This window comes from Trichosurus vulpecula, chromosome 2 (genome assembly GCF_011100635.1).
Source record: "Trichosurus vulpecula isolate mTriVul1 chromosome 2, mTriVul1.pri, whole genome shotgun sequence".
In the NCBI taxonomy this organism is placed as follows: Eukaryota; Metazoa; Chordata; class Mammalia; order Diprotodontia; family Phalangeridae; genus Trichosurus; species Trichosurus vulpecula.
The window spans coordinates 150,770,707-150,784,916 of record NC_050574.1 but is presented as its reverse complement, the minus strand read 5'-3'; the positions used below and the strand labels follow the sequence as shown (position 1 = coordinate 150,784,916).

The 14,210-nt window shown below is 35.2% G+C and overlaps 1 pseudogene; it reads left to right on the top strand.

The window, feature by feature from the left end:
• Window positions 1-2,677: 2,677 nt before the first annotated feature.
• LOC118839178 lies at window positions 2,678-3,189 on the top strand (annotated as a pseudogene).
• Window positions 3,190-14,210: the final 11,021 nt, after the last annotated feature.

Below are 14,210 nucleotides of genomic sequence, written 5' to 3'. Positions count from 1 at the left end.
TGTCTTTTGTTATGTTAATGAAGAGATCTAATGGGAGATCTTTCCCATCCATTATTAGTTCCATGTGACCTGCCTGAGTCATATGGAAGTCTGTGTCACATGAGCCTGTGGTGGGAGGAGCTGACAGAATGGATGGAGCTGGAAGGGGTGGAGCAGGAAGTTGGAGTGAGTTAGAGCTGGGAGAGAGATAGGAGTCAGAGCTGGGAGACAGATGGTGGGAGTAGCAGCTGAGAGAGAGAGAGAAAGAGAGAGAGAGAGAGACAGAGACAGAGACAGAGACAGAGACAGAGACAGAGACAGAGACAGAGACAGAGACAGAGACAGAGGGAGGGAGGGAGGGAGCAGGTAGTAGCAGCAGCTAGCATGAGTGAGAGAGGGATTGATTTTGCTTAAGGGAGTCTGCTTTTTGGAAGGCTGACAGAGAGAAGGCTTGAGGATGGTGGTGCCCCCTTGATCAATAATGTGTATAGATTTCTTTGTTGCTATGGTGAATTTGGCTTTCTGGTGTTGGAATAAATGTTTTGCTTCTGTCTTCCATGAAGAGAGTCTGTTATATTTTGCAATTCAGAACTACACCAGCATATTCATTGTAGCTGCAGCCACTGTAGGTATCACATTGGCACTACAGCTTTCTGACAAAATGTTTTTACTTTCTTCTGTCTGAGGATACCAGGTTAGGTGGGAATAATTAAAAACTATGACTATATCTTATCTCTGAATCTGACAATGAATTATCTGGTGCTTTTCTCATTTGTAAAATAAGGATAATGATATCTGTAGTGCTTATAATATTTTGCAGTGATCAAAAAGCATAAGTAAACAATGATTGTAATTGAAAACTTTTATGGGCATTTCTAATGCTTCATCATTCTTGATTTTTTCTGAATCATTTGGCACTGCTGACCAATCTGCCTGACATTTCTCTCTCTTACTGTCCTCTTCCTTGTTTGATTACTGCTTCTTGGTGTCTTCTGCTTGTACAATATACAATACGCTCTTAACTTTAAGAATACTCTAAGGATATGTGCTATACCTTTCTTTTCCTTTATATTCTCTTGAATTCATTACCTCAGTAGCTACCATGGATTAAATGATCACAACTCTGGAAATGACTCATTGCTCACAGATTTTATACATATATATGTGTGAATATTCATGCACATATATAATATATACATATATACACATACATAGGTATATATAAATACATCTATCTAGGAATATGTGTATTTATTTTCATAGCATGTAGGTATGTCCAGCCCTCTTCTTTACTCAGCTTTAGTTCAAAAACACTACCAACTGATTGTGCTTTTTAAAATGGATGTCCCATAAACAACTCTCATCCAACATATTTAAATTAGAACTCAATCTGTGACCCAAAACAATTTTGGTTGAGTTGTACAGAACTTTTTGGTACTTGTATTATTTATTACAGTGACTTGCTGGGTACATTAGAAAGTTTCTGATGTATAATTCAGGATACCATATAATGACTCTCTAGGTGTTCAACATAAGCTAAAATTTTGCAGCCTATAATAATGTTCAATACAGATTCCACTACTTCTAACATTTTTAACATATCTAATCTGAATGAAATCTAGCTATGGACTCCTTTGGCATAAATCTTCTATAATTTCTAACAGCAATGATTTGGTATTGAATTTTTATTTTGTCCTTGAATTGAAGTATTAAATACAAAGTAAACTATCCCCCCCAAAAATGACCCAGACATAATATTATATCATGATAAAATACTTAATAATAATATTTTAATAGATGTCACCATACTAAATAGTTATAATATCAAAATTGCATGGAATTAAAAGATTTCAAAATAAAGACTTCTACAAAAAATCAAGTAATTCATTAACATTTATTTACTGCCATCTATGTGTTATGCACTCTGCAGAATAAATAAAAAACTGAGAACAGGATAAGATACCAACCATCACTGTCATTCTTTCTACTACTGTAACTGTCTCAATGATACTTTTCATAAACCTAAAGAGTGAGTTTCTATACCAATACTTTTATTCATTTGCAAAAAAGTATTTATGTTATTCATCTGAATGACATCTAGAAGATCTCTAAGTATAAAAAGAAAAAGAAAAACTGTGGCAGAGTAGCAGATTGTCCAAGGACTATCTGAGCTATATCAAATAAGGTGGGAAGAGCGAGATCATTATTATTAACAATAAAATATTTATAAAATATGAGGATGATAATTGTGATGATGATTATTGTTGTTAGAATTCTACAATGAATACAATGTGAATGCTACAGTGAATACGATGAATATCTAATGCTATTAGATATTCATATGGAAGCTGTTTCCCTATTTAAACATGCTAGCAACACATGTCAAGCAGAAATGGGTGACTATGAATGAAATGTCATATTTGTACTCATAATGTTGGTGTATTAGTTGCTTTGCTAAAATTTACTTTCACTTTCCTTTGTATTCTCTTTTAACAAGAGATGATTCATTGGTTGTAATAAGGATGATATAATTGGAAATGAAGGTGTTATATAAAAGTTAAAATTAGAATTGTTTAATAGGGTGCTCGGCGCTGGCGTGCTTCCTCTGGGTTGTTCCCTGTCTGAGGCGGCGGCTACCGGGCGGGAGCCGGGGCCTGGGGTCCAGCCGGGCCGGGCCGGGCCGGGCCGAACGCGCGGCCCCTGGGCGGGGATGAGCTGGGGCTTTGCCGGTTTAGGGCAGCGCCGGCCAACTCATGGCCAGCACAGTGGTAGCCGTGGGACTGACAATTGCTGCTGCAGGATTTGCAGGCGGTTATGTTTTGCAAACAATGAAGCATATGGAGCCTCAAGTAAAGCAAGCTATTCGAAGTCTGCCAAAATATGCCTTCAGTGGTGGCTATTACAGAGGTGGGTTTGAACCCAAAATGACAAAGCGAGAAGCTGCACTAATATTAGGAGTAAGCCCTACAGCCAATAAAGGGAAAATTAGGGATGCTCACCGAAGAATCATGCTTTGAAACCACCCAGACAAGGGAGGATCTCCTTATATAGCAGCCAAAATCAATGAAGCTAAAGATTTATTAGAAAGTCAAGCTAAGAAGTAAAATTAATACACAGATAACTTTAAATTTATATATACATCAATTACTTTATGTATAGGAGTCCTGATGTTTTATAATAACTTCATAAAAGCTGTAATATTTCTTTAAAAAAAAAGAATTGTTTAATAAAAATGACCTTATAAAAGATTATTATTAAAATAGTTTTTGACCATTTGAATCTCTCTACAAGGTCCTTGCAGTCGTTTCTTTATCATTTCTAGAAGTAGCTTTATTGTTGAAGTGTTTAAACCTCTTCTGAGGTTTTCAGATCACTTTCTTGTTACAGACCTCTTTTCTGCTTGTTATTTTTCTTGAAATCGTCAGGCAGCAGATACCATATTGACCATTCTCAGCCCTTTCTGAAGCCACACTAGCTCTTTAGTAGGTCATCATCTTTCATGTGAAGGATCAGCCTTTGCAGGAAGACTCTGTCAAGAGTCTTGCTGGCAATGACTAAAAGGGAGACACCACTGTGATTGTCATAGGACAATCTAGTTCCTTTCCATTATAGAAATAGACGATGGAGACATCCTTGAACTCGTGAGGGATAATCTCCTCTTGCAATATAACCTAGATTCCCATCAGCTTTTGAATGAGCAGTTGACCCCCTGCTTCGTAAATCTCAGCTGGAATAGAATTGACACCAGGCACTTTGTCAAAAGAGAATAACCTAATGACATTAAAAACTTCTTCAACAGTTGAATGTTTGGCTAGAAAGGGATTGATTTCAACCTCAGGTATAGTCAATGGCTTTAGTTTGGCTGATGATGTCTATTGGGAATGATACAGAAGTGTTTAGCTCATATTTCCAAGGTCATCTTCTCATCACTAATTAATGTGGTTCCATCAGAGCTGTGTAGCTGAGATGCTTCTTAGGTCTTTGGCCCATGGCCTTCAGGATGTCATAAAAGTGCTTTGGATTGTTACCATAAGCATAAAATTGAATTACTCTGCCTTCTTACTAACTCAAGAATCCTGCATCTTTCTCAGCTTTATCCCCCCTTACTTTGACAGAGTGAAACACTGCCTTAGAGACTGACAAACTACTCTGTGGGTAAATCTTGTGGTGTACTCAGTTTTTTTGTTTAGCAGGATAAATCTATGATTGGTTCAACATTTTGCATCAAACAGTACCTTCATTACTCTCATATCCTGGCTGTCTCTTCCCTTGCAATGACAGTCTATTAAATGCCAATGTTTACTGTTTACCTTGGCAGGTGGATATCCTGCCCTGTGTTTGAAACACACAAAAATGTACAAAATGACAACCTTGATTTAAGCAAGGCTGGCAAATGAAGGCCAGTTTACTAAAGTTGGAACTGAATACGTGTTTTTTTTCTTTTTTCTAGAGTGGTCACCATAATGAGGATCACTGTGAAGCTGGTATATGTTTCACAATTGAATAAAATCTAGTAAATAAGCTTGTATGCTTCCCAAAATGAGTGAACAACAGACTCATGACAATGCAATTGCCACTTGGAGGAAAGAGTCAACACATCATCATCAGTGTGTATTCTTCCACCATGTAGACCTCGACATCCTCATGATCAATGTGCTGAAAGAGGACAAGCTTGTTATTCTTTGTAACTTTAATGCTAGAGTAGGAATAGACTATCAGAGATATTGGGGAGTCCTTGGGAAGAATGATGTCAGAAACAGCAAGAGCAATGCACACTTACTGATGAAGATTTGTTCATCTCATGATCTTCTCATCACCAATGCTGTCCTCCTCTTACCTAAATGCAATGAAACTTCATGGATGCACCCTCAAAGCAAACATTGGCATTTAATAGACTGTGTCATTACATGGTTTCTAATATAGCTAATAAGTGTCAGATTTGAGATTGAAACCTAGTTCATTTAACTCAAGCAATATGTAGGACATATAGCTAATAAGTGTCAGATTTAAGGTTGAAGACTAGTTCATTTAACTCAAGCAGTAGCTTTTTTTCTAGGATAAAGAACAGCAACCTTTTTAAACAAAATTTGTCTGAATACTAATACTTTCTAATGCTTCTTAAGTGATTTTCTAAATTCTTTTTATTTGGAAACTATTAAGTTTATCTAATTTTTTATTCATATCATCTAGTAATTCCACAATGAATAGAATAAAGGAATAAAGGACTGCTGTTGGCTTACATTTTTGTTCTTTCTCTAAAATATATCACTTACTTGGAATTTAATGAATAAGATATATGTATAGATTCAGTAATAAAAATGTGTTAAAATTATAAATTAGTCCCTGATGTTATTACTTTGCCACATTCCCAAACTGCCAACTATGAAAATCAATTTGCCTATCTCACTTTCCTCTGAAATTTACTTATAACTTTGGATGTTATTTTAGAATTGGCTTTTCTCGAGATTATTTGATGGTTCCTTGCTACTCTGTTTGCATTATATACAACTCATGACAAGTAATTCTCAAAATTTCTAATTGGGTTTCTTAATGGGATTTAAGGATTTTATAAATAAGTGATGTGCTGTGCTAAACTAGTTCAATTAAAGATAATGTTCTGTCTACAGGTGTTCTCTCCCTTGGTATTCCATCCATGATTCATTCTAACAGGTAGTATTGATATGTCATGCACCTTCCTTATGCTCAAGAGTTGTTCATTATGTTGGGTAATTCAGCCTTTCAATGTTATCCTAAACAATGACGTTTACAATGAATGAATAGGAAAAATCATTTCACAGACAAGACACTGGCTAAGATATTGATTATCATCCTTTAATATAATCAATAAGTAAAATGTATTGCCATATAATTCCCTTATGTCTCACCCTGGCCAACTATTACCTTCTTACCACTTTCCCTGAATTTTCCTTACCTTCTTCCAGTATATTCTCCATTTTGCAACAAAACATACCTCTTTTTTTTCTCAGAAGTCACTGGTATAATTATAGAAATGAGCAAAAAGTTTTAAAACACCTTTGATTTCTTTCCCTGATCACATTGTAGTCCAAGATCACCATGTTATAGTTCAAAATCTTTCAACAAACATTTTACCCATTTTATCACTTACTCCTATATTCTAGTCTAATGATCTCAAAACTTTTCAAGCATGATAATCCTTTTCTTAAAAATAAAAAATATAATGCCCCTATGTGAAAGTAGCCAGTATTCTATATATGTGATAACTGAGAGACAAAATCATGACCAAACACCAGCCTAAGAATCTACTATAATCTCTTTGATGGTGGGGCAAGATGTTTTGTTTTGTTTTGTTTTAGTTTGTCTTTATATATCCAGTGGTTTTCACTTAGTAGTTACTTAGTAAATTCTTATGAAAATGAACTATTGTTGAATCATGATTTTAAATTAGCACATTTTATTAATTACCATAGTATGTGAATTTATTTGCAAAATATTAATAAATATATGCCCACGTGTGACCTATTATTCATTCACAGGCTCAGATACTTTCAGAGATGAATGACACATAAGCAGACATTTATTGCAAGCAATTCTTGAAAAATAATTATTCTTTTTATAATATAGAATCAATATAGTGATCATCCAGGTTTTGCCTGAAGACATGAGGAGAATGAGGAGAATGAGGAGAAACTTAGTTCTTCCCAAGAAAAAAATCAGTCCACTTCTGAATATTGCTGTTAGGGAAATTTTCCTTATATCAAGTTGTATTGTTAATGTATTTTTGCTTTTAAAGATCTTTCCCATTCATTAATAGGCCTATGTGATCTACTTAAGTCACATGGAAGCCTAAGTCACATGTGCTGAGAGGAGCTTGCTGAATAGGTGGAGCAGGAAGGGTGAAGCAGAATTAAGAGGAAGTGAGGTCAGAGCAGTTAGAGCACTGGGAGACAGAGGACACAGGCAAGCAGCTAGGATTGTGTGTGTTTGTTTGTGGAAGGCTTTGGGATAGAGTTGCTCTCTGTAGTGATAATGTGTATTGAATTCTTCATTACTATGTTGGATTTGGCTTACTTGTATTAGGAATTGACTTTCTGGTGTCTGAATAAATATTTTGCTTCTGTCTTCTATATGGAGAGTCTGTTATATTTTGCGAATCAGAACCACACCTGTATATTCATAGCAATAGCAACTTCTGTTAATATTGCCTTGGTGATATACAAGCTTAAAATTTTCCTTTTTGGGGCAGCTAGGTGGCGCAGTGAGTAGAGCACCGGCCCTGGAGTCAGGAGGACCTGAGTTCAAATCCGGCCTCAGACACTTGACACATGTACTAGCTGTGTGACCATGGGCAAGTCACTTAACCCCAATTTGCCCTGCCAAAAAGCAAAAAAAAAAAAAAAATTTTCCTTTTTGCTTCTTCCACCTATTATTCCTAGTTCTGGCCTATGAAGCAAAACAGAACTAGTCTAATCCTCCTTCCTTGTGATGACCACTCATATACTAGAAATCCAATAGTCCTTCAGTTTCCTTTTTCACTTTCACACATAGATTTTCACACTGTTTTAAATTTTTTCAGCCCCCCAATACTGTGATCAACTACTCTAGTAAACATACTTTAATTACCTCATAACATATCTTTCCAAGTCTACTTAAAAAAAAATCTCTAAAGACTTTTACTTCAGTGATATATTCATTACACTTCTACCTCTGTGGCTTCTCCAAAGTATCACCTTCACTCTAAGAATACTTTCTCCCACCAACATTTGGAATAATAATTTAAAAACACTTGTATTTTCCTCATGGAATCTTATTTTCATCTACTCATGTAATTAACCTTATATCCCACTTTAAAAGAAGATTTACCCTTTCCTACATTTGATGTAAATATATGATCTTTCATTTTTGTCATAAATCAAGTAGTATTGGGTATCTAAAAGAGCACTACTTCTAGAATTAAAAGTTGAGAACTTAAATTTGGACTCTGACCCTATGCGTGTTACCTTGGGCAAGGTACTTGATCAGTTACCTCATCTATAAGATGATTGAGTTGGGCTAAAATGGGGATTCCTTTTGTTTTTGTGTCATGAACTCCTTTGGAAGTCTGTTGAACACTAGGGGCCCCTTCTCAAAATAATGTTTTTAAATTAGATTTGTAGGGAACTAGATATAATTTTCAAAGATAAAGAAGGGGTGTATTCCAGACATTGGAAAATCATATATTAAGATAAAAAGTTGGGATATTAGGTGTCATATGTAAGAAACCTGAAGAAGAACAAGTTCATTTGTTTTATTGTGTTTTGGGTTTTATATTTGCTATAGTGTAAAGTATGAAGGAAAGTAATACAAGAAAATCGAGGACACATAGGTTGCAACCAGGGTATGATAAAGTTTAAATGTCAAACAGATGGGTTCATATTGATCCTAAAATTAACTGATCATTACTGAAACTTGTTGAATAGAACCCAGCTTCCTAACTTATTCAGAACTTCCCTTGAGTTGTTTGTGCATGTAAGGGGATATTCCACATTGTAAAATATCTAGCAACTTCACCAACATTAGCATCTTGTAATGTGTGCTCAGGTGGCTAGTAAAAGAAACTTTTTCATGATTGCTTTCCATTATTCCTCAAACTCCTTAAATCACCTTCCAATACCTCTGATACACTCCCTGAGGGATCATGACTGCCCTATCTTTTTCTTTCTAAGAAGAAACAATAAGAAAGTAACATGACCTATAATTGCCAGCTTGGAATCGTTATAACTGCTCTTTTGTACAAATAGGTAGGGGAGGATTTTCTCCATTAGATAATCTGTCTTAGTTCTTTGACCTTTACAGCCACCATACGTGTTTACATATTAATTTACAATTACATTAATTGCTCCCCTACTGCTTTTCAGTCTGGCCTCTCACACAAACTGCGCCCTTTACAAGGAACTTAAAGTTACCAAAATCCCTAAATCCCAAGATATATCAGCATGTGATTTTTAAAAATAGACACATTGAGAACCATAGCAAGACTTAAAATAAGTAAGTTAAATATTTTGGCCCAATAAGAAGTGTTGTGTTTTACTATTTGTTTTTTAGTATCCAACATGGTCTTAGGAGTGGATTTCAATATCCTGAGTTGCAATAGTATAAATATATATTTAGTGAATACCAATATATCAGTTTGACAAACAGCATATTTTAGTCAGCAGCATGAAACATTCATCTACCTATTTACTACACAAAAATATTAATTGCTTGGTTATGAAACAGAATCGTTTTGTGAAACATATCTGGTTAATTGAATTTTTTTAAACCTCTGCCCTCTCAGACATATTTTGAAATACATTTACCTTGTGGTTAATGAGTATCTTCTACAAAGCCTTGGAAATGAGTTCTTGACTGAAAACACATCATTTTCATTTGGTGGTCATTTTTCCCATCTTAGGTCAAATGAGGATTAATACTTCCGAGTGTAATTTTTAAAGTATCAATGGAGAACCATAAAATCACAATAACTAAAAACAATAATAACAAAAAAGCTATTATGTATAGTCTCTTGATTCTAGGCAGTCTGTATACCATATTTAACAATAAAAATAACTGACATTTATTTAGCTTTGTAGTTTTAAAGAAATATACATTGCTCTCTCATTTGCATAAACATAGATACATTGATGGAATCTGTTCAGAACAGCTGATGTAAATATATCTAATATCATGCTTTTATCACTAGAAGTAACTTAGGGATAGAATGGATACCTTTAGGAAAATTGTAGACTTCTTTTATTGATCCCAAGAATCTCTTGAAAGAAAGGACTTTTTAATACAATGTTCTTCCCATGTTTTATGGTTGTAAATCATTAAACACAGATTGAAGAGTTGAAGCTAAAAACTACAGTGGAGGGCTACATGTTTGGCATGAACAAGATGTAGCACAAAACACAGAAGAAAATCCAAAATAGAGGGACAATACAAGATGTTATATAATAAATAAAAGTAAAAAGAAGATGAGTTGGACCTGTGGAGACGTTGAGGGATAATCGCTGGATAATTTTAAATATTTGTGCTTGGCCCTGTGCAATTTAACATTTTGTCAGTGATTTGGATAAGGGACAAAGTGGCATATTCATCATATTTACAGATGATCAAAAGCTGGAATGAATAGATAACACACTGAACAAAAGTCAAAATATTAGAAATCATAATTTCAACTTTTTTAATTGCACCTTTTTGGTTTTCCAAAAAATGAATATGGAGGCATTGATAGATATAATTTTGTTTAAACAAAATCTGAGAGATTTCGTTTTTGTCAGACACAACCTGTGTAAATATCATGATGTGACAGCCTAAAAAGCTAATTCTACTTTACACAACACTAAGAAAAACAATTTCAGTTCATTAAGTTTTCAGTTCTATCTGACCCTATTTTGGGGGCTTCTTGGAAAAAACACTGGAGTAGTTAGCCGTTTCCTCCTCCAAATCATGTTAGAGGAGGAACTGAAGCAAACTGGGTTAAATGATTTGCCTAGGGTCGCACAGCCTCTGAGGCCAGATTTGAACTCAGGAAAATAAATATTGATTATTGCAAGCATAGTTCTCTATCTATTGTACCAGCTAGGTGTCCATAAGAGAGGCAAAGTCTCCATTCCCTCTGTAAAATTCTTTGTGCCAAGTTCTGACCTACAAAATTAAAAGAGTACATTGCTATACAGGTGAGTTGTCAGACAAAAGAAATCAGGATGTAGAAGGTCCTGGATTCCATTTATATTCAATTTCAAATGAAAGAACTTGTAGTGCTTACACTATAGAAGATAAAAGAAACCTCATATGTTTATTCTGTAGAAGAGAAAACTGAATGGTAGGGGAATATGATTTTGTTTTCAAGGATTTTAAGGGATATCATATGGAGAATAGATTAAACTTGCTATGTTTAGGACCAAAGTGAATGACTAATTTCAATAGGTTGAAATTTAAAAAAAGTTTTGGGTATACTTGATATTAAGTAAAGTGTGATGAGTTGCTTCAAAAGGTGATGACATCTTTCTTGGAGGTTTTCAGGCAGTGGCTGTATCACCACTTCTCAGTTATGTTATAGTGGAAATTCCTTTTGTGAATGCATTTGACTAGATGTTTACTGAGATCCCTCCCAACACTCAGTTTCTGTGCTTTTTATTTTTCATTATTCTCATGCATATAATTCCAAATATATATTTTAGAGAATGTATTCATAGAGCCATAGGTCTTTCTCCTATTACCCTCAATATCTTCCAGGTCAGTCAAGCTGACAATTTGTTGTTTACATGATTACTAATTACATGTACTGTGATCCATCATTATTTTATATTACCCATTGAGACCATTATCTTTATTAACACATTGAATACTGCCATGTATATTTCTATTATTCTTTGGTATTATTTAAGTGTTTATTCTTTTACAGGGTGTCCTCCTCAAATGGAGGATCTAGAAGGAGTTCTTCAATGCTACCTTCTACCTTCTCCAATCATAGAGAGGAAGGGGCTACAGAGAAGAAAGTATTGAGGAGGTAGGAGTTTCAGAGTTTATTTCATCTTGAAGGAGGATGAGTTGTTGGAGATTATGAATTCTGGGAAAGCAGCCAGGTGAGAAATTATTTTAGATAATTTTAATTTCTTTTTTTTAAATTTCAGAGCAATGAAAGGAAGATGCCATAACTTAACATCCTACAAGTAAAGTTTGCCTAGGAGGGCTTGCAAGCTCTAATTAATGAAAAATAAGACAACACAAAAATTGCAATTAGCAAAGAAACTAGTGTGAGTTCAGAGATATCATCATTCAACTTAGATTTTAAAAACACATTTTCAGTAGATGGAAGCATGAAAAGTTAATGAGGGATAGAAAAGTGAGGTAGGTTCTCTAAAAATAATGTGAAGATCCCTAAAGTTCAAAATAAGTTGATCCAGGGAACTGATATTAAGAACATTAAAAAAGAGCTTTGTTTAGCTACCTTGGAGGGGGGAGGAGGAACACATAAGGGATAGGATAACTGTTCAAGGTACATAGAACAAGAATAGGCATCTACAGAAAAGTAGAGTGCTTCAACTCTTCTGTTGATCCCATCTCTAGATTTTTGCATTAGGTCTTCCATCTTGCTGAATACTCACCTCCTCTTCTCTTCCTCTAGTAATCTTTGGCTTCCTTCAAGACTTAGTTCAAGTTGTGCCTTTTACATGAGACATTTGCTGATTGCCTCAGCTACTACAGCTGTTATACCCTATGTTACTTTGTGCCTGTCTTTTCATGTGTTATGTAATACATTCATATATGTGCATATCATCTCTGATAGAAAATGAGCTCTTTGAGGATAGGGAATGTTACCTTTTCATCTGTGTAATCCTCAAAACAATCACGTTGCTTTGTTCCCCTTACCCCCAATGCCAATCCTGTTCTTATACACAGATCCTGTTTAGATTGCTAACCTTTATAAATTACAATGAATCTTAACTTGGTGTCAGGTTGATGCTGCCAGACTGTCCCTGAGATTGGGGCTTCAGGCTTCAAACCCTTAGTAGCTGATATCACCTGCACGGTTTTGCTTGTATCCCCTACGGGATTTTACTTTTTTTCTCTGCTTGCTCTGTGAGCCAGTTAAGAATCCATCTTTCTTTTCAATCAGGGAGTCTACCTCCCTCCAGCTCTCCCCTGGCCCTAAATTCTCTGTCCATCTTGCTCCTCAGAAGTGGAAAAGTCTGGTGCCACTTTTTCTCCTATTGAAAGAGGGATTATTTTTTCCCATTTTCTTGAGAAGAGAATAAACCCTTTATTTTTATTTGACTTATCTTAATTCTTATTTAATCCATAATTAATGTCCTGATTAACCTTAGCCATACCAACTGATTTCTTTTGAAATGTGTTTGTATGTATGTATGTGTATGTGTGTGAGAGAGACACAGAAAGACAGAGGAGAGACAGAGACCGAAAGACAGAATTTAAAATGACAGTATCCCCAAAACAAATAGGGAATTTAAAGAGTGACTAAATGAGTTTTGAGGCTTTACTCATGATTATCCTGCCTTCAGCCTGGTTGGGTTATTGATGTTACTTCCCAGAGAGTCCATAGACAGGCCACCTTAATGGAAGTGCTGCTTCAGGGGGTTATTTGAAGATCTTCTCTGGCTTTTCAAGTTTACATTTGCCTCAGCTGAACTCAGTATATAACTGCTTGTTCTTAATCTATATGTGTATCCATTTCAATAGACATGTATTGTTATAGCCCTTAATGGTTGTGGTGCTTTGCTAGTCACAGAATGGACCTTGAATAAATTCATACAGATAGCCTATCCATATTTCCCAAGGGGCTCTTTTCTTTCAGCATAAAGTTTGCTAGCAAGCTTTGACTACAACACCAACACCTTATACTAGGGACAAGAATTAGATTTCATTTTTTTACCAGACCTATGAATTCATCATTATAATGAACTTATTTTGAGTAATTTCATCTTCTAATACAGCTCTGCCTTCTTTTCAAATTGCCATCTTAAACTGGGGTGTCCAACTTCGGATACTGAGTGGTTAAATAATTAGTCGATGGTTACACAGCAAATGTGTATCACATATGAGACTCAAATGAATGTCTTTCTTTCTAAGAGGTTTGCCCTCAATCCATATACCAAGCTTCATAAGTTATATAAATTATAATTACATTTAAGAGCCCACCTGACCATGATGCTAGACTATTTTAAAAGCCCTTGGTGTCTAATTCCCAGAGGAGTTAAGTCACTTACTTAAGATGACACAAATAGTGGGAAAGTATATTAGAATCCCCATCTCCTGACACAAAATCTGCACATCCTTATACAGGAATGTAAAGACACACGCGCACACACACACACACACACACACACACACACACACACACACACACGGTTATACAGACAAAAGAGACTAGATGAGAACTAACTATCCATTTCACTTTTTTGTGTAAACTTGGTCTGTAACCTGGAGTAAAAAGAAAAGCTCAAAATCAATTTTGGAAATCATCAAATAAGTTCTTGATTATTACACAGACATGGCAACGCAACTTATAAATAATTATTCTGATTCTATCTGGCTTTCTATTTTTATGGGAAATATGGACATACAAAGCCAATGTGAAGTTAGGTTCAAAGAAGAAGAAGCATTTGTGTTCTATGTGATTTGTCTGCATTATTGTGTGGGCCAAGAATAGTGCAAAGATTAGTTTTGACAACAGAAAAAAAGGAATGGTCTACAGAGATTCTACAAGA